The sequence below is a fragment of the Microcaecilia unicolor genome, chromosome 6 (assembly GCF_901765095.1).
Source record: "Microcaecilia unicolor chromosome 6, aMicUni1.1, whole genome shotgun sequence".
Taxonomy (NCBI): domain Eukaryota; kingdom Metazoa; phylum Chordata; class Amphibia; order Gymnophiona; family Siphonopidae; genus Microcaecilia; species Microcaecilia unicolor.
The window spans coordinates 52,342,930-52,361,413 of record NC_044036.1 but is presented as its reverse complement, the minus strand read 5'-3'; positions in this window follow the sequence as shown (position 1 = coordinate 52,361,413).

Below are 18,484 nucleotides of genomic sequence, written 5' to 3'. Positions count from 1 at the left end.
GTGATAGACTGTGCTTAAAGAGACTTGAACTGTGTTGATAAAGAAAAGGTCTGAAAGCCTTTTCCTTCTCAAGGAGACTCTAAAATGGTCTGTAGTTATATTTTTCTTTTTTGGACAGCTGAAAGGCTTATGTGTGAAAGAGAGAAGCTCAGGCCCAAGAGGACAGAGCCATGGAAGTTACCTGCCCCACACTGAAGGCTAACAGCATCACAATAGAAACAGAGAAAAGTGTATGCCGATAAAGACCATATGGCATATCCAGTCTGCCCATCCATGCCATCTATTCTCCCTATTACTTCCTTAGACATTCTATGTACTTTTCCAAGCTCTCTTGAATTCAGATACTGTGTTCCTCTCCACCAGTTTCTCTGGGAGGCTGTTCCACAAATTTACCACCCTTTCCATGAAGAAGTATTTCCTCAGGTTACTTCTGAGTCTATCCCCTTTCACCTTCATCCTATGCCCTCTCTTTCCAGAGCTTCTTTTCAATTGACAGAGGCTCACCTCCTGTGCATTTATGCCACATAGGTATTTCAATGTCTCGATCATATCTCCCCTCTCCCGCCTTTCTTCCACATATTGAGATCTTTACGTCTGTCCCATATGCTTTACGACGAAGACCACTGGACCAGCTCCATCCTGTTTATATCTTTTTGAAGGTGCAGTCTCCAGACTTGCATACAATATTCTAAATGAGGTCTCACCAGAGTCTTATACAGGGGCATCTTTATCTCCTTTTTCCTACTGGCTGTTCTGTCTTTTGACAGCCTTGCCTAAGTTACAGTGGAACCCTGGAATGGGTTAATGTTTGTTATTATTTCACTGCTAGGTCATGTGAGCTAGGCATTGTGTGTAGTGTAGTTTATGGTAAATGCAACCACTCTTGACAAGCTCTGTTTCTATTGGTCTTTACCTTCGTCTTCTCCTCTGGGCTTGTGTGTGCCCTACTTTCTAGGAGACGGTTAAATTCAGGAGCGTTCTGCGTCAGTAAGGGAAAAGTGCACTGTTATGATGAACCTTAACATCGAGACTTGCTCTACAATATAGTGTTGCAGAACCACTGAGAAAAATGGAATGGGAAGAGCAAAATGTTAAAATAAATTTATGGTTCAAGCTGATAAATGAAGTAAATCCAGTTGAGGCATACGTTAAAATTAAACCAACAACGTTTGTTGCCAGTGTGGTGTTGAACAGGAGCAAAGGAAGGCGTTTGGGAAGAACACCTGATCGATCAGCCCATTTTTAGCAGAAATTCAGGGGAAGGGGGAGGCCATTTCTGTAACATCTTTTCTTCTCTCGGTTATCTCTCTAATTGTTCTTTCCATCTCTTCAGCCGTCTATCACCCTTCCTTCTCCCTCACAATGCCTTCTCTTGTCCAGCTTCCTCTTCCCTTACTCCCCCTTTCATGTTCACATTATCTGCCTTCCAGAACCTCCTTCTCTAGTTCTATCACTCCTCTGCCATTTCATGTTGTTCCTATTTAACTCTTTCAGTCTCCCATTCTGTATTTAATTTTCCAATAATCCTGACTGTTTACAGCGCTGTGGGAATAGAGGAAGCTCCCCTCACCCCCAACCAATAGTGTGCCAGGAAGGGTGAGAACCATCACTGGAGGATAGGAAGGTGATACACCTAAGAGTAAGGGTAATGGGATTTTTGATATACCGCTTTTCTGTGGTATATTCAAATTGATTTACATTATATGCAGGTACTTTCTCTGTCCCTAGTGGGCTTAGTATTGTGTCTGGGGCAATGGAGAGTTAAGTGACTTGCCCAGAGTCACAATTAGCTGCAGTTGGAATCGAAACTTTGTATATTTTTGATATATAGATGGGGATGAGAAAAGAGAATCAAGAATACGAATGTGCCTTTTTAACAAGTAATATAGAAACAGTAGACGATGGCAAAGAGACCCAGTTATTTTGTCCACAGTAAGAATACATCCTAGCTGCAAGATATTTTTTCCTTATCCAGGTTAACCTTTTTTTGTCCTACACAACTATTTTGGGCGGACAAGCATCCAAGATCTTCTTTTATTTCCCTCCCAAATCCCACCTTTCTAGTGTTTAACCACAAACTTCTGTAATCTAAACAGCCAGCAATATTAGCCTGGTCAGTGTACAAGCATCTGGTCTCCTAGGCCCTTTGTGTAGCCTGCCAGAAAGACTCAGCTACATGAGTTGCCTACATTATTATATTTACCTAGCTCAGGGACCCTTTTACTAAAGTGTGCTAAACCCTAATGTGGGTTAACACGCAAGAAAAGGCTTACCGAAAAAAATGTTAGTGTGTTTTCTGGTAGTTTGCCTATTTGCGTGCACTAGCTTGTGCAGTACATGTTCTTAATAGGAAACCAGAGGCGTAGCCAGAAAACAGCTTTTGGGTGGGCCCCAAGCATTCTCCCCCCTCCCCACCACCAAAAAATATCTCAGCTGGCGGGAAAATGCTTCTTTCCACCTTGGCAGTCTGCAGCAGGCATGCACTGAAAACTTAGCATGTGGAGGTGCCGGTATCACGGAGAATAGCGTTTTTGTTACCATCAGGGGGAAGTCTTCAGCTGGCGGAACTTGGGCTCCCCACCAGCTACCGCTAAATGTATGCTACTGTTGGGTGGGCCTGAGCCCTAAGTGGGTGGGCCCTGGTCCACCCAGGCCCACCTGTGGCTATGCCACTGCTCAAAAGGTGCAGAATCAGCAATCAAGTAAGGTGATACTTTGAAGCAGGCAACCTGCACCTTTCATGCAAAGTAATTGGCTAACAAAACCAGCCTAAGCAAGGCATCATGGGAAGAGGTCACTGCTGTTCTCCCTGCAGCTCCCAGACCCCTGGGTCTCTGTAGCTGGGAAAAAAAGGGAGGAACTAAGAGACAGGAAGGAGGGTAGACAGCCTTGGTGTCTTCAAATTACACAAAGTCCCTGACAAAGATCCTGTTCCACAGAGCCACTCCTTATTTTCAAACTTATAATGTGAAATAGAAACTGAATTTTTACTCTCAGTTCCTGTAAGAATCATGGCTGCTGCAACCCCAGCTGAGAGTCTGCGAGATGAAGCTTCTTGTTCTGTCTGTCTGGAATGGATTATTTCACAGATCCAGTAACTACGGACTGTGGACACAACTTCTGTTGCTGTGGCTGCATTGCTGATCTGCAAGGGCAGGCTTTTACATGGAATGCTGCCAGTGGAGGAATAGCCTAGTGGTTAGTGCAGCAGGCTCTGATCCTGGGGAACTGGGTTCAATTCCCACTGCAGCTCCTTGTGACTCTGGGCAAGTCACTTAACCCTCCATTGTCCCAGGTACAAATAAGTACCTGTATATAATATGTAAACTGCTTTGAATGTAGTTGGAAAAACCACAGAAAGGCGGTGTATAAGCCCCATTCCCTTTCCCCTTTCGTGTGAATAAGTCGAAACTCTTCCACAAAGGTAGAGAACATACTTGGTATGAGAAGAAAATTGTGACAGGTGTAGGACATACCTAAGACTTGGGGAAACTCCTGTCGTTCTTGCACAACATCAGGAAATTTAGGGGCCCTTTTACAAACCACGTAAGCATCTACATGCGCCCCAACATGCGCCAAAATGAAGCTACTGCCCAGCTACTGCATGGCTCTTGCGGTAATTTCATTTTTGGCGTGCATTCGATACACGTGTCCGAAAAATAATTTTTATTTTCAGATGCGCGTATTTGACATGCGCCAAGTGGCATTTGATGCGCATAGGTCATTACCGCCCAGTTACCACGTGAGACTTTACTGCTAGGTCAATGGCTGGCAGTAAGGTCTCAGACCCATCACTCAAAATGGATTTGCGGCAATTTTCATTTTGCCGCACGGCCATTTTCGTCAAAAATTTAAAAAAGGCATTTTTTTGCAGGTGCGCTCAAAAATGATTCTGCGCGCACTAAAAACACACGTCTACACTACCGCAGGCCATTTTTCAGCACGCCTTTGTTAAAGGGTCCCTTATTATTTGAATGATCTGAAGCTAACATATTAGCAGTAGAATTGCATCTTTTATTGAAACTGACCAATGTTGTTTTTCGTTCTTCGAAAGGCTCTTTCAGGTCTTATTTGTCTTCATAATCCACTATATCTAAAGTGTTGAAAATGACATTCATTCTTTATTCCTGTAATGACGTTCATCAGTATAGTCCAGTGGAGAAGCATAGCGTTCAGGAGCTAATGCTTGCATTTGCACCTCATTCCTCACTCACCATTTTTCTTCTCATAGCAAGAATAATGATGGAGTGGGTTCGGTGGCCTCCAGAATAATATCTTAAACAAGAATTGCAGGGACTCAGCGGCCCACAATCACACACTCCCACATACATGATGGGTGATAGAGGGCTTATAGCCCCAACACACATTTCACAAATTTCTTAGCATGCTATGAACAAGCATAGTTCACCCCACTAGATGGGAGGGAATTTGTTTAAAGGATCAATAATTTTTCACTCAATGCATAATTGAGCTCTGGGGCTCATTTATCACAAGATATGGTAAATGCGATTAGTGTAGTTGTGTTTAAAAAAAAAGGTTGGACAAGTTCCTGGAGGAAAAATCCATAAACTATTATTAACATGACTTGGGGAAAGACACTGCTTGTCCCTGGGAGTAAGCAGCAAGGAAATTTTGGGATCCTGCCAGATACCTGTGACCTAGATTTGCTCACTGTGGGAAACAGGATACCGGGCTTGATGGACCTTTGGTCTGACCCAGTATGGCAATCTTATATTCTTATGTTGCAGTACATGCCAATGGTCCTAATGCCCTACCCATCTCATGGCACCTCGAGGTCTTCATTTATGACACTTGTGCCTTTAGCTGTTCATTCCACTCTTTATGCTGTTTTGACCCCTCTCTGTTCTTGGGATCTACATGCCATGATTGGTGATGTTTTGCCCCTTTCCTGGGGATCTTTGTGCACTCTTCGTGTTGTTTTGTGTCCTCTCCTGGTGCTTTTGGCTGTTCATGCTACTATTGAAGCTGCATTATCTCTCTTGAATCCTGGACAGAAACAAGCAAGAGATATGTCATCCCAATTCCACCAAAAATACTTTCGTCCAGGGCTGGGTTTTCCAATAGGAAAAGTAGGCAACTGCCTAGCAGTAATCGGGGGATTTAAAGATCCCAACATGTATAATCTGGAAGAAAAGCTGGAGAGGCAAAATTTGATAGAGATATTTAAATTCCTCTGTAGTATAAATTGCACAGGATGTAAGTCTCGTTCAATCGAAAGGATGCCCTGGAATGAGGAGGGCATAGGATGAAGGGGAAAAGGGACAGACTCAGAAGTAATCTGAGGAAATACTTCTTTATGAAAGGGTGATGATGAGTGGAATGGCCTTCCAGTAGAGATAGTGGGCAAGCACAGAGGATCTCTAAATGGAAGAGCTTCGTGGATAGAATGGATAGGCAAACTTGGTAGGCTATGAGGCTCATTTTCAAAGCACTTAGCCTCCCAAAGTGCTTTGAAAATATGCCTCCACATGGTCTTTATCTGCCATCATTTTATAGGTTTCTATTCTTTGGACATACTGCATGGCAAAGCTGGAACAGAAAAAGGGAATGAACTGGGCAAATGCCCCAGGTGTCAGGTAGCTCCTTGTCTTTCCACCCAAACCCTCTTCTCCTCTTCCCCCACTTTCTGTCTCTGTTGACAACGCCCTCATCCTCCCCGTCTCTTCAGCCCGCAATCTCGGAGTCATTTTTGACTCCTCCCTCTCCTTCTCTGCCCATATCCAGCAGACAGCTAAGATCTGTCACTTCTTCCTCTATAATATTAGCAAAATTCGCCCATTCCTCTCTGAACAGACCACCCGAACCCTCGTCCACTCGCTCGTTACCTCTCGTCTTGACTATTGCAACCTTCTCCTCACTGGCCTCCCGCTTAGCCACCTATCCCCCCTTCAATCTGTCCAAAATTCCGCCGCACGTCTTATCTACCGTGCGGACCGATACTCTCACATCACCCCTCTCCTCAAGTCACTTCACTGGCTCCCGATCCGCTACCGTATACAGTTCAAGCTTCTCCTATTGACCTTCAAGTGCACTCAATCTGCAGCCCCCCACTACCTCTCTACCCTCCTCTCCATGTATGTTCCCACCCGTAACCTCCGCTCTCAGGACAAATCACTCCTTTCTGTACCCTTCTCCACCACCGCTAACTCCAGACTCCGCCCCTTCTGCCTCGCATCACCTTATGCCTGGAACAGACTTCCTGAGCACATATGCCATGCGCCCTCCCTGCCCATTTTCAAGTCCTTACTCAAGGCCCATCTCTTCTCCCTTGCTTTTGGTGCCTAACCACCTTCCCCATTCATGATACCTACACTGACTACATAGTTTTTACCTTTAGATTGTAAGCTCTCTTGAGCAGGGACTGTCCTTCCCCATGTTTAAACTTGTACAGCGCTGCGTAACCCTGGCAGCGCTATAGAAATGCTAAGTAGTAGTAGTAGTCAGGTAGCTTTCCAACTGAAGACTGCCTGCTCTGATCCCCTTCTCACTGTGTACACACTCCCTACCAAATCGGCAGTAGAAAAGCATTTACTCGGATGCTGCCAAATGCCAATATCATAATGAACCACAAAATCATGCTGCTTTCATTGCAAGGCTGACGCCACAGCATCAGGAGGGAACTTCTAAGTAAGGGCCCCTTGCGAAAGGTGCATCAGTTTTAGCGCATGTCAAAAATAAGTGTGTGTTAGAGATACCCATATATTCCTATGGGCGTTTCTAACATTTAGCGCCTGCTGAAAATGCTAGCACGCCTTTGTAAAAAAAAAAAAAAAAACCTAAATGATTTTCCTGCTGCTGACTCCAGGAAGGGGGAGAAGCAGGGGAACATGGATAGTTAACTTCAGGTCAAGACCCTGCTAGCTTGGGAAGAGAAGAGAACTGAGGGACGGGGAAAGGAGAGGAGAAAGGAAAAGTTTTACAAGGGAGGGGATGCAAAGAAGGGAAGATCCTCTAGAGTTTGAGAGAGAGAAAGGAGAAACATCTTCAAAAGGGAGGATGAAAAGGAAGATAATTACTAGAGGGAGAGAGAAGGGAAGAAGATCTTGTAGAGAGGAAGGGATAAGAAGAAGGGAGAAAGTGTACCAGGAGGGAAGAAAGGAGCAAATGTGAATGAGAAAATTAATAGACAGGGCAAGATTAAGGCATAGGCAAACCAGGGACATGCCTGGGGCCCCAATGTTTCAGAAGGGCACCTTCAGATGTGCAATCCATGGCTCGCAAGGCAAATTTTTGCCTTGGTAAGTCAAATGTTGGGAGAAAGAGGCATAGGGAGAGGATCAGAGACTTTATTGTCTATTCTTCCCATCCCCTAGGCAATATCTTCCAATCAGCAGGAAGAGTCGAAGAGCAGTTCCCTACACCCCTTCCCGTGCACTCCGCTCCATGGATAAATCCTTCTTATCTGTTCCCTTCTCCACTACTGCCAACTCCAGACTTCGCGCCTTCTGTCTCGCTGCACCCTACGCCTGGAATAAACCTCCTGAGCCCCTACGTCTTGCCCCATCCTTGGCCACCTTTAAATCTAGACTGAAAGCCCACCTCTTTAACATTGCTTTTGACTCGTAACCACTTGTAACCGCTCGCCTCCATCTACCCTCCTCTCCTCCTTCCTGTACAAATTAATTGATTTGATTTGCTTACTTTATTTTTTGTCTATTAGATTGTAAGCTCTTTGAGCAGGGACTGTTTTTCTTCTATGTTTGTGCAGCGCTGCATACGCCTTGTAGCGCTATAGAAATGCTAAATAGTAGTAGTAGTCCTTCTTACCCACTACTTCCTCCTCCGTTGGTTTTCCTGTGCAGTCAGAATTACACAGGGTCCCATTTATGAGATAATTAGAATGTCTTAATATTACAAATGCAAGCCAGCTCTGTGAGTACCAGTGGGGACTGAACACCCCTAATATTAAACATGTTCCTGCACTGCATCTAGGGAGGGGTAATTTGTATTGTGTTTGGCACCTACAATCATTTTGCAGTGTTGGCATCTATGATTATGGGGACCTACCAATGCACTTGGTTGCCTAGGGTGAGAGTGGAGGAAAGAAAGGCATGAGTGTAAAGGGGTTTAGGGATACAGGGTTTAAAGCAGAACTTTCCAAACTGTGGGACAGAACCCCAAATGAGGTCACAAAACTCACATTTGAGGTCGTGACCTGGCTGGGCTCGGTTGTGACCAGGGTGGGCTCTCCATAGGTACATCATTCTGCACCTCGGGGGGGGGGGGGTATGACACAATTGTATTTGGCCACAATCATGGGCTCACAGCCACAAAAAAAGACTAATAAGCACTGGTCTAGAGCAGGGGTTCTCAACCCAGTACTCTAGACATACCCAGCCAGCTTGATTTTCAGGATAACCACAATGAATAAAGAAAAATCAACAGAGCAGGTCGTTATGAGAACAAATATAAATTATTAATGAATACTAAAAATGGACTGATTTGTATATACATTTTTAGTATTCATTAATAAATTATATTTTTTCTCAGAATGACCTGCTCTGTTGATTTTCCGTCTTGGAGTTTGCAGATCATCTGCCTTTTTGCTTTCTTTAACCACAATGAATGTGCACAAATGGAAGCAGTGCATGTAAATTTACCTCATGCATATTCATTGTGGATATCTTGAAAACCAGACTGGCTTGTTGTGTCTCAAGGACTGGGGTGAGAACCTCTGGTCTAGAGGAGGAAGGAAGTGCACGAGTACAAAGAGGGAAGAATTGGAGGGAGGCAGAAAGAATAAGAAATAGTTTCAGACCTAAGTGGATGTGAAAAGGAAAGATCCTCTAGAGATGGACAGAGAGGATGAGAAGAGGGAAGGAGGGGCTGGTGTAAAGGATCTAGAGTGGCTAGGAAGTGGGTTGACAGGAAGTTTAAAAGGGACAGAGTGCTGTGGAAGGGGTGAAACAGTGTGGAAGTGGGCCTGGGAAGGGGCTGAACAGTGGCATACCAAGGGGGGGGCGGTGGGGGCAGTCCGCCCCGGGTGCACGCCGCTGGGGGGTGCCACGGCGCGCGCCTGTGGGCTCCGACTTCGCTAACTTCCCTCGTTTGCTGCAGCTCCCTCTGCCCCGGAACAGGTTACTTCCTGTTCCGGGGCAGAGGGAGCTGCAGCAATCGAGGGAAGTTAGCGAAGTCAGAGCCCACAGGCGCGCGCCGTGGCACCCCCCAGCGGCGTTCACCCGGGGGGGGGGAGGTGTAATTTCGCAGGCGGGGGGGGGGGGGGGCACTGCACCCAGGGGGGGGGGGGGCGCATCGGCAATCCGCCCCAGGTGCAATCCAAGCTAGGAATGCCACTGGGGCTGAAAGTAGCAGGATGTCAGAAAGGGTAGAGTAAAAGAGAAAGAGCTGGTGCTGATGAGGAAATGAGAGTCAGAGGAAGGTACTTTCATGTGTAGATGGGTGTGAGCACAAAGAGTGGAAATTTGGACCTAAAATTGACTTTACATAAATTCAGCCATACTACTAAAATAGTGTTATATACAAAATAACCCAAGATTATATGAAAGCAGTTATTAGATAATTTTACACAGGTAAACACTTGGATATTGTCTCCCACCAATATAAATGTAGGTAAAAAAATGTCCGCAGGGTGTCAGAATGGGAACAGTCATGGGCCTGCAGAGATTTTATTTTGAAATCCTGTCAGTGCTCTATCCCATTGCTTCTCAACCCAGTCCTTGAGGCACACCTAGTTCCATCAGGTTTTTAGGATATCCACAATGAATATGCGTGAGATAAATTTGCATGCAGTGCCTCCTTGGTATGTCAATCTTCTCATGCATATTTATCATGGATATCCTGGAAGTCTGATGGGACTAGGTGTGCCTCAAGAACTGAGTTGAGAAACGCTGAAACTTTGTACCTGCTGCAAAGTACCCAACTTGCTGAAAGAAAAATCCGTGGGACCTAAACTTTGCTTTTAGGCCCTGCAAGCACTACATAGTAACATAGTAGATGACGGCAGAAAAAGACCCGCACGGTCCATCCAGTCTGCCCAACAAGATAAACTCATATGTGCTACTTTTTGTGTATACCTTACCTTATTTTCAACATCACAATACTGCAGTAGGCTCAGACCGTAGCATTCATGCTTTGGAATAGGGAAGCAAGGTTCGGGTCACCTGTCCAGTGTGGCCAGTTGAGCTTGGATGTGCTGTGGAGATGACATGCTCAGGCAAACGAGATAGAGAGGCAGAAGCAGCAGACACTGATGAATAAAACAGGGATAAGTTCAATAAATGTAGTGTTTTCAGATAATAATGAAAAGAAAGTGGGAGAGCAACCAAGGATGCCAAAGACAGGAAGATGTGCCTTAATCAAAGATTAATCAGATAAAACAGCAAGCAAGTTCACAGTAAAAGCATGTAATTCAGCTGTGCAGCAGCACTGCCTGGTTTTTTTTTTTGGGGGGGGGGGGTTGGGTTTTTTGTTTTTGCACTTCCAAAATTATTTCTTGTGCATTTTCTATTGGATACCTTTGTTTTACTTATTTTTATTCTTTGTATTATATAACAACTAGGAAAAAATGCCCGTTTCTGAGCGCAATGAAACGGGCGCTAGCAAGGGGCCCCCTCCCTCCGAGCTACTTGCCTTGTTGGGGGTTGGCGTTCGCCTCGCGTTTTGGGCCTCCGAGTGTTATAGCTCCGCCCTCGACATCATGACGTTTTGACACGAGGGCGGTGCACACCCTCCCTCCGTCCCTCCGAGCTATTTGCGTTGTTCGGAGTTCACGTTTGCCTCGCGTTTCGGCCCTCCGAGTGTTATAGCTCCGCCCTCGACATCATGGCGTTTTGACGCGAGGGCGGTGCAGACACTGCAGAGCACACCGGATATCTCGGGTGCCTCAACTTCCGTGGAGGCTTCAGAACGTTGGGGTTGCCTTTTATATAGAGAGATATTAAAACTTCACACAACTTTCCAATGTGCACAAGATTAACTAAAAAAAACAAAAACCATGCGGTTTATAAAGTTTTGAAAATAGAAACTTCGGGAAGACGCAGTTTAACACTGCTCTCTCTGATGTATGCTTGCACTGCAGCTCCGGTTCTTCCCGAAAAGGAACAGGAAATAAACAGTGTGTTGCTGGACTTCCTACCTCTGCTTTACAACTGATGCTGAAAATGGTCAATGTTGCAGGCAGCACTTTTGGGATGAATTATTGGAAATTACTGGCTTGCCTTCACTTTTTCTATATCTAGTCAATATGAAACATTTAATAAGTCTTATGACAGTTATTAATGAGAATACAACGAAAGATGTGTTTCACAATCAAAAGGGAGAGGATTAAAACTGTCATGGAAGATTTTCTAGTCTCCAGCACTGTACACAGAATATAATGAGTTGTCAGTCATAGAACTATGGTGCCCTCTTTCTTCTTGAGTGAAATTTGCAGAGAGGCTGAATTATATAGCTTTTAAGATGTGAATTCTTTACAGGATTGCATGCAATGTGATTTATTAGTTAGATATACTTAAATATATGCTTAAAGCCCACCTCTTCAATGCTGCGTTCGGCACCTAACCCTTACCGTTCAGTGAATCCAGACTGCCCCAATTTGACTGCCCCTATCGGACCGACCGTTCACTTGTCTATTAGATTGTAAGCTCTTTGAGCAGGGACTGTCTCTCTTTGTTAAATTGTACAGCGCTGCGTAACCCTAGTAGCGCTCTAGAAATGTTAAGTAGTAGTAGTAGTAGTAATTTATTAGTTAGATATACCACTTAAATTTGCATGCCTACATTTATAGAATACTGTCCCTTATACAGATAAGTGTACACATCTACTATAATAATTTGCACCTCCAGCATTCTGAAGCTGACTACCAGGAAGTTGAAGCCCGGTTCGTAATGTCTGAAGCCTTCCGGTGACGTCACCGTGTTGCCTGGGAAACCGCAACGTGACTCAAGCACGGACGCTACGAGTTCGCACCACCGTCTCCATCCCCTCACAGTACAGCAGTCTGCCCCTCTCCCCGGTACATCACCCCCCTCCCTCTGTCTCTGTGGCCTCCGAGTGCAAGGAGGACGTGTGCAAGTTCCCCAGCCCTTCGTACGTGGCAGCTGCTGTTTAAAAAGGTTTACCTCCTGCTCGGCCGGCAACACTCAAGTCCACCAAGTACAGACGCCGCTTCAGACAGGCTGTGGTTCGCTGTTCCTCTGGTCCCGCCCTCATTTCCTGTTTGCAGAAGGGTGGGACCGCAGGAACAGCGAACCACAGCCTGTCTGAAGCGGCGTCTGTACTTGGTGGACTTGAGTGTTGCCGGCCGAGCAGGAGGTAAACCTTTTTAAACAGCAGCTGCCACGTACGAAGGGCTGGGGCGCTCGCACACGTCCTCCTTGCACTCGGAGGCCACAGAAACAGAGGGAGGGAGGCGCTGGGCGGCAGAAATTGGAGAGGGGAGTCCTGAGACGGGGGGGTCCTGAGACGAGAGAGAGAGAGGGGGGGAGGGGTGGAGGTCCTGAGATGAGGAGGGGGTTGGGGTCCTCAGACGACAGAGGGTGGGCGGTCCTGGGGGAGGGGGAGGGGAGTGATGAGGAGGGAGAAGGAGGGGGAGGATGAGGAAGGGGAAGGGAGGGAAAGGGGAGAGGGGGCCCTGGAACCTTGCTAGCGCCCATTTCCTTTCTGTTGGAAACGGGCCTCTTTTACTAGTATGTGCATAAATGGCAGCCAAGTGCTCAGCGCTATTCCATAATATAGTTGTGCAAGTTGGGGAGTTCAAAGGGGAGGGGAATGGATGAACCATTGGTGTGTCTAATAGTTAGGCAACTTATAGAATACTGTAAGTTACAGATATAGTGCTATATTCTATATATGGCACCTCAAAAAAATCAGCTAAACAAATGAAATAGTTAGTGGGGGTGGAAGCAATCTTTCTGTACCAAATATCAACTGACTAGTAAAAAAGGCCCGTTTCTGACAGAAATGAAACGGGCGCTAGCAAGGTTTTCCTCGGAGTGTGTATGTTTGAGAGAGAGTGCGTGCGAGAGATGGAGTGTGTGTGTGTTGTAGACAGAATAAGAGAGAGACAGAGACAGCATGTGTGTGTGTTTGTGTGAGAGAGTGTGTGAGAGACAGAGTGTCTGTGTGACAGAGAGAGAGTGTGATAGACAGGGAGTGTGTCAGAGAGAGTGTATGTGAGAGACAGTGAGTGAGTGTGAGCCCCCACCTCCCTCTCACAGAGCCCCCCATCCCCACCCCCACCTCTCTGGTCTCAGGACCCCCTCCCCACCTCCCTCTCCCCTGCCCCACCTCCAGCCATCCATGTCTAGCGACCCTCCTCTCCTCCTGCTCCCCCTGCAGCTACCCATGTCCAGCGACCCTCCCCTCCCCCGGCACATCACCCAATCCCCCCCGGCGCATCAAACCCCATCGCCACCCGCAGATGCCAGTAGTAATGCTGTTCGGCCACTGCTGCTTCTGTTGAGCAGCAGCAGCCGCTACAAAAAGAAAAGAAGCGATAGATGTTTTTAAACCCAGCCCAAATCATTTGCAAATGCCCGAGTCTTACAACCCAGTCTCTGCAGCTGCTCCTCCTCTCGCCTGTCACATCACTGCACTCCTCTGGGGTCTTACTCCAGGAGAAGCAGCAGCGGCCGGACATCGTTACTACTGGCATCTGCGGGTGGCGATGGGGTTTGATGTGCCGGGGGGGGGGGGATTGGATGATGCACCGAGGGGGGGGGGGGGTTCTGTGATGCTGCGCTTGTAGCTTTTTGATGCGCCGCTCCCTGCCACTTGCTCCGAAGTGGCAGGGAGCAGCGCACTGACAGCTGATTCCCAGGCAGGGGGAGGAGTAGGGAAACACTACTCCTCCCCCTGCCTGGGAATCAGTTGTTAGTGATGTCATCCTGGCTATGGAGCCTAGCTCAGCAACTCCAGGAGCCACGGACACAGGCAGTCCCAGATTAGAATGTTGGTGGTGAGAATTATTATATAGGATGAGTCTCCTACAGCATATAAATAGGAAAATCCAAAATCAAAGCATTTCAAGGGGAGTTGGAAGGCTTATTAGCAAGGATTCAAGACTGCACATAAGAGCGACCATATGAGAGCTAAGTGATACTTGCTTCATTTTTTAATCTTATGGTGAAGACATTTATTTTACTTAGCAGCAACCAGCGTACTGTTTGTGGCATTTAAGTTATTGGTTGGATATGGACTAATAGGGAGCTTTCCCAATATTTTTCATTATTCAAACACTTTAAGGTATTGGGAAGGTTTTTTGCCCATGATGAGGAATTGATCCTTGTAAGACCAAGAAATAGGTCCACTGGATCAGCAGTAGCTCCGTAGATCTGAGCACCTTGAGGCTTTTTCCTCCCATTTACCTTGAAATACTTTGATTTTTGGATTTTCCTATTTATATGCTGTGGGAGACTCATCAGTTGATATTCGGTACCTAAAAAATCAGCACTGAACAGTATTCTATAAGCCTTGCCTAAAGTTTGGCACGGTTTATAGAACACATGCTTAAGCAGAGAGTCACATGTAAAATTTAGGCACGGTCATTTGCACCAACGAAAACATTGTGCAAATGTCCACGCCTGAATTTATGCGCAGAGCACCATTATTCTGTAATAACACACATAACTCAAAACCACACTCCTGTTCTGCCCTGAAATGCCCATGACCCTCCCATTTCCATGCCCCCTTTTACAGACACGTGTGGATCCCGTGCCTAACTTTACGTGCATGGGTCCCAATTAAATCTACTTAGTGGCAATAATTGCTTGTTAAAAAGCCAATTAGTGGCATTAATTAGTTCATTATTCTAATAAATTACGCACACAAATCGGGAACACATTTAAATTTGTGCGTGCAATTTTTGGCAACCTGTATAGAATCAGGGGGATAACAGCCACATTTAGGCCTGCCATAGACCTGGTATAAGGGGCACTCCTAAATGTAGGTGCACCAACACCAACTTACACTGGTATTCTATAATGGCATCATGGTGCACCAATGCTATTATAGAACTGGCCTACAACATGTGGCATCGGCAGGGGCGTAGCCAGACAGCCAATTTTGGGTGGGCCTGAGTCCAAGGCGGGTGGGCACGGAATTCATGCTCCCCCGTCTCTAGCTCTCCTCTGATTTGCTCCGCTCTCTGTTCTTTGTCCCTCCCTCCACCTGCAAGCCCAAAATATTAAATACCTGAGCAAGAAGGGATCTAAAAAAACCCGCCAGCTGACGATTTCCTCCTGCTCAGGCAGTCAGCGCTTTTCCTAACAGCAGCCAGCAGCACTTTCCTTGAGCTGATGCCACAGCCAGCAGGCTGTGCATGCATGAAAACTAAGCATGTGCAGAGGAGCTGATGTTGGTGTCAGCTCAAGGCAAGTTCTGCCAGGTGCGGTTTGAAAGAGGAGGAAATCTTCAGCTGGTGGGGTTTGAGGATCTCTGCCAGCCATAGCAAGAGTGCCAAAATTTTGGGTGGGCCTGAGTCCAAATAGGGTGGGCCCTGGCCCACCCATGGCTACGTCACTCAGAGTTCAATTATAGAATTGCCCTTATGGTGATAATACTATAAAGAAGGCACCAGGAAAGCAAGCAAATGACCTGAATACTGGCACATATGCATAAAAAAGGTGGAGGTTCTCCTGCTGGTAAAGGCTGCTGCCGCCTTACAAAGATAAGTTTGTGCTAAAATGCAGGTTTTTGTTATTTAAAGGCTACGTTATACAGAAAGATGTAAAATAATAAAACAAGGAAAATAAGGAAATAGAAAATAAGGGTGATCCTATGACGATTTGCACCACAGTCATTTTCTCGGATGGAGAAAGAACACTATTGTTCATATGGTGTGAGTTGCAGCTATATCTGATGATCCCCATAAAAAAATTAAAAAAAAATTATATATCCAATTGCAGTTTGAAAGAAATTTATGATTAAGGTTTGGATGTTTGGGACAGTATGTAAAATCATAAAATTTTCTATGAATTTTCTATGGCTTCTGGGCTGCCGTAGTACTCTTAAAGTCTTTCCCACATCTATTTTAATCCCTTAGAAGGGTCATTCAGATATGAATGTTTCAACTCCTCCACACACATATGGCTGTTTTCTTTCCCAGTCAGTGTAGCATCGTGTTCATCTCTTGCTAGGGAGTAAGCCTCATATTTGCTATGGCATCCTTGAAGTCGAATTTCTATGCCCTGTAACGCTCAGGATGGCCAATGAACTGGGTAAGCCCTGTGCCCCCCCCCCCCTCCCAGATCTTTGCAAGCCAGATACCCTACTAGCTCATCTGTTGCTCAGGTTTCAGGTTGAGCAGTTGAAGCCACTGCAGGTTAGTTGGCTTTATCCTTTGTGGGAATTGATGTAGAGTATGACAACTCGGTATTATCAGGAAAGGTATGGAAAACAGGTGTGAGGATGTTATAATGCCGTTGTATCGCTCCATGGTGCGACCGCACCTCGAGTATTGTGTTCAATTCTGGTCGCCGCATCTCAAATAGTAGAATTGGAAAAGGTGCAGCGAAGGGCGACTAAAATGACAGTGGGGATGGGACGACTTCCCTATGAAGAAAGACTAAGGAGGCTAGGGCTATACAGCTTGGAGAAGAGACGGCCAAGGGGAGACATGATAGAGGTATATAAAATAATGAGTGGAGTGGAACAGGTGGATGTGAAGCGTCTGTTCACGCTTTCCAAAAATACTAGGACTAGGGGGCATGCGATGAAACTACAGTGTAGTAAATTTAAAATAAATCGGAGAAAATTTTTCTTCACCCAACGTGTAATTAAACTCTGGAATTCGTTGCCGGAGAAAGTGGTGAAGGCGGTTAGCTTAGCAGAGTTTAAAAAGGGGTTGGACGGTTTCCTAAAGGACAAGTCCATAAACCGCTACTAAACGGACTTGGAAAACTCCAAAATTCCAGGAATAACATGTATAGAATGTTTGTACGTTTGGGAAGCTTGCCAGGTGCCCTTGGCCTGGATTGGCCGCTGTCGTGGACAGGATGCTGGGCTCGATGGACCCTTGGTCTTTTCCCAGTATGGCATTACTTATGTACTTATATTCCTCACTTGCATAAAGGGTATATAGCTGGTATCCCCCTGGGAAAGAGCAACCCAAGCCTTCCTTGCATCAAACGTCTGTGTGGTACTGGGGCCTGTGGTCAAGGTGAGGCGTCTGCTTCACTAGCAATACTCAGGAAGTTATCTGGTGGTGGTGCATCGGTGTATACATGAGCATGTAAATCAGTGTGGTGGCAATCGGCTCCTGTGGCATGTTGCACCTCAGGCCTGCTTTTTTCAGGTGAGATCACCACTCATGAAGAGGGACTTGGTTCCTCAGATCTGAGGGCTCTTCTGATTTAAACTGCGTCCATGCAGTAGTAGGCGCTGGGGTGTGTAGACTTCGGCCTTTACCTCAAGTGCAGCTACTTCCTTCTCTCGCTGAAGTGCCTTTATCCTAATGTCCAGCTCAGCTCTTTCACGTGTGGCCTCAGCTTCTATTGTGGTGGCTTCAACCTCCATCTCAGCCAATATCGCTATGAAATTAATAAAAGGCGAACTGAAGTGGCATCACATCATGCCCCTCTTGAAGGATGACCATTGACTCCCATTACATCATAGGATCATATTTAACATCTCAATCTTGGTATATAAAATCTGTCATTTGGATCTGCCATTTGCCTTAGCATGCTATCTCACCCATATTCATCACCAAGAACTTTATATTCATCCCAGCAAAATCTCAGACAGGACCAGTTATGGGGACATGGTACACATGACAACAGCTTTTCTTGCATCTGTTCTAGATATGGATTGTATTTCTTTTACTTTCTTTACCTTTTATAATTGATAATTGCATTTTGTAAACCATTATGCTGGAATTTCCAAACGGCGGTATATCAAATTGTGAAGTAAACTGTCAACTGTATAGTTACCTTTATTTCCTTAGCATTTACAATGACAAATAACCCAGTGGGGATTTAAAGGAGAGGCGGATTCTGCAGACCTTGCAAACATTATTTAAGTTTACTGTCGCTCCAATAGCAAGGAGAGCAATACCAAAGGGGCCATGGGCCACTCAAGATGGAGGGAAACCTTCATCATTTGATGGGCATTCCTCAACAATCAAGACAGGCCTTCTCTGGAATTTTTGACCCTTTATTCTATGTTGCTGCTAGTCTTTATACTTCATCCCATGTATCAGAATCCCTAGTAAGAAAACAAAATCCCCACAGCTTTGCACCTCCTTTTCAAATCACCGAAGAGCATAGAAGAGCAAAGTGAAACGGACATTGGCAAAAAAAAAAAAAAATTGCTATTAGTCATGAATAAGAAAAAAGCCTTTTTTGCACTTTTCTATGTTTTTGCTTTGTTCTAGGCCAGTGCTTCTCTCTCTTTCTATTATACGGCACCTCCAGGTTGAGAGTAAAGGCGTAGCCAGACCTCGCAGTGGGAGGGGTCCAGAGCCCAAGGTGGTGGGGCACATTTTGGTCTGCATGCTCAGTTTCAC